This window comes from Sceloporus occidentalis, unplaced genomic scaffold (assembly GCF_023333645.1).
Source record: "Sceloporus occidentalis isolate IW3139 unplaced genomic scaffold, rSceOcc1.0.p SCAF_4, whole genome shotgun sequence".
Taxonomy (NCBI): Eukaryota; Metazoa; Chordata; class Lepidosauria; order Squamata; family Phrynosomatidae; genus Sceloporus; species Sceloporus occidentalis.
Genome location: NW_028316984.1, coordinates 82,316,777 through 82,320,119, shown reverse-complemented (window position 1 = coordinate 82,320,119; position 3,343 = coordinate 82,316,777).

Below are 3,343 nucleotides of genomic sequence, written 5' to 3'. Positions count from 1 at the left end.
TTCTTCTGTTGGCTCTTAAAGCTGAGGAGATTTGAGAAAACAACTTTCAGTTATGACAGAGAGTACACGGCCTCCAATGACAAAGTAATGGGGAAATTCTGACCTTGCAAGAAGGGGGGGAAAAAAAAAACACTAGAAGCACAGGACTAGCCAGAAACCTGTAACTAACTACATCAATAAGCAGTAAGGAACAGAGCACAAAAGGACTTCAGGCATCAAGAAAAAGTGAGACAAGATTTCTTGTTGCTATATGCCTTCAAATTGTTTCCAGTTTATGGCAACCCTGTCATGGGAGGATATCACATAACTGAAATTGGAAGTATAATCCAGTGTCATCCTGAACACAATCATGCGTATTCACGTTATTGTGTAAAAGGTTACCAAACATGATCGCTGGCAGTCTGAACGCACTCCGAACGCAATCACGCGTCAGTCCACAAGTAAATTCGGTGAACTAGCGAAGTCACAAACCCTATCCCTAGGCAACTTCGCACTCAGTGCGCTGTTGTTTGGTGTGATGTGCATGTCTCCTCTGGTCCTGGTTTCACACACACACCCATCCAGAAGGGGGGGGGGGGGTGCCATATAGCCTTGCTGCAATTCCGCTTCAATTTTGCTTCCGCTTGTTCTTCAGCATTGCTGAGAGAGGGCTGCTGCCTGCTAATTAAGAGGCATGGACCGGGAGCTATTGAATAACCATTATATTCACATTTTAACGTGACAAGAGTGAATATATGCTCGTTTTAACGTGAAAAGAGCATGTTCTTTCAACCATTCTTCCCCCCCCCTTTTTTGTAAATTGTGGAGTTCCTTGGTTCCTCCCTCTCAGGCAGGCAAATGTCTAATTTAAAACAATGTAAGCCGCTCTGATAGCCTTTTGGCTGAAGAGTGGGGTATAAATACTATAAATAATAATAATAATAATAATAATAATAATAAATATGCTATGCTCCAATCATCTGGAGTCTCACTGAGCATGCGCAAGGGTGCCAGTTCGCAAATAAGAACCCACCAATGTGATGGCTTACTTTACACAGAATCTGGGTCATGTTCGGGGAGGCCATTACAGCAAATTTAAGGTGTGATAAGTTATCACGTAAATGCGTGAATTTTTGAATTGACCTCACTATCTTCTCTTTCGAAATTGAGAGCCTCCTGTTCCATTTGATAAACTCCATGGGGTTTGCTTTGCAAGATTTGTTCAGAGAAGGTTTTCTATTGCCTTCCCCTGAGGTTGGGACTTGCCCAAAGAAACCAGTGAATTGCATGACCAAGACAGAAACTGAACACCAGTCTCCAGAATCAAAATCTAACACACAAACCACTACGCCATGCTAGCTGTTGACAGGAAGATACTGGGCACTAATTCTCCAACCCTACCTTCTCCGTATATATTTTGCCAATGGCTGTCATGTCCTTTGTGTAAAAGCATCTCTGCCTTGATTCAAAGTTCCGTGCATTTTCCCTGAAATTGGCGCTCCTAAAAAATTAAATTCCCTAACAGTGAAGCAAATAGCCCAACAACTCTAGCAAAGAGGGAGTGCCTAAACAGAAAATCCAACCAGTCACTCAAGAAAACATCAAGACATCATCCTTTGTGAGCCAACAGTCCTATGCACACTGACTGAAAAGTAGTTCAGTGAGCCTACTTCCAAGTAAGTAACCTTATAGGACCACAGCCCTAAATGTAACTGCCACTTAATGAATGGCTTATGGGCCTTCGCCTTGCATGATATGATTTTGTATCCTCAAAAGCTCTCAGGTTACTTCTGAGTAAACATGCATTGGAATGCTCTGCATAATGTCAGTTCAGGCTAGAAGGAAAAGAACTACACTGAAATGTAAAAAATGTATGTATAAACAATGCAGGCATTTTTTTTACATTAACTTTACAGATGCAGGAAACAGAAGGAAAAAATACTTTTATAGTGCAACCCTATGCATGCTAGGAAGTAACTTCCTCTGTGTTTACTGGGCCCTGTTCCATACGATTGCAAACTAACATCTTATTCTTATAAAAAGTCCCAATGAATTCAGTAACTCTTACTCTCATGACTTTACTTTTTGAGGTTTCTACTTCCAAAAAAGGTAAAACATTAAAAAAAACAAAACCTGAGACTGCATTTGGCCTGTTTTACCTAAACAGCACCCAAAGGTTTTCCTAATGCAACTGCATGGAGGCTTCTGGAGAAATTCAACATTCTCTGCCCAACAAAGAGGCTAGTAGCCTTGCAATAGACAACATGGATCTCAAAGGAAGTATCTTTTTGTATTGCTAATGGAGTTTTCTTTCCTAGACTTTACAGTTGTCTTCCAGAACCCACATGGCTCTAGGAAGGTGGACTGGCTTGCCTGCATGAATATCCCTCCATACCATCTTAACTGAGAACAATAACAACATCTTGTCAACATGTGGGCCTGTGACTCTAATATTGTGATATTCTTCTTTCTCCTTTATGATTTTTAATACCTTTGCCTGATGAAGAAGCCAGTTGAGTTTTGAAAGCTTTCATGTATTTTGTACATTTTGGTTGGTCCCATAAAGGTATCACTATTTTGTGGATTTTGAATCTCAGGTAACAGGATATTTTCTTGCTGACTTAGAATTTTGCACAAAGACAGATTACAGTCCGAGCAGAAGAGAGCACATCTTGGCCTATTTTGGGATGAGGCACTTCGCCTACTAGGACCTATAACCGAAAATCCTACCATGCCTGTAAAGGTGAAAGAACAAACGAACAAGGTAGAATTGAAATATCCATGTCAGACTGGAATATCAGTATGCAAAGCAATCTTAGATATTGACATATCTAATATCATTGATTGTAGTGACTACTTAATGCAAACTCTTTAAAAAATATGGGAAAGTTGCAGGTTATAAGATTAATCAAACCAAAACAATGATGTTAACAATGAATATTTTGGATAAAGATATAAAGAAAATTGTGGAAATAACAGGATTTCAAATAAAATAAACAGGTAAAGTATCTGGGCATACCAATGACAACTAAAAATACAAAACTATTTGAAAATAATTATAAAAAAATTGGAAGGAAATAAAAACGGATTTAAAGAGGTGGCAGCACCTAAATATCTCCTGGCTAGGAAAAAGTAGCAATGATAAAAATGTCAGTACTCCCTAAAATAATTTTTTATTTCAAAATATTCCTATCATTATGAATGATGTGGTTTTTCAGGAATGGAATAAAGATATAGCCAAATTTATTTGGCAAAAGAAAAAACCCAGAATAAAATTAAAGGCTTTGCAAGATGGAACAGATAAAGATGGATTAGGTCTTCCCAATCTAAAGTGGTATTTCTTTGCATGTGCTTTGGATTGCTC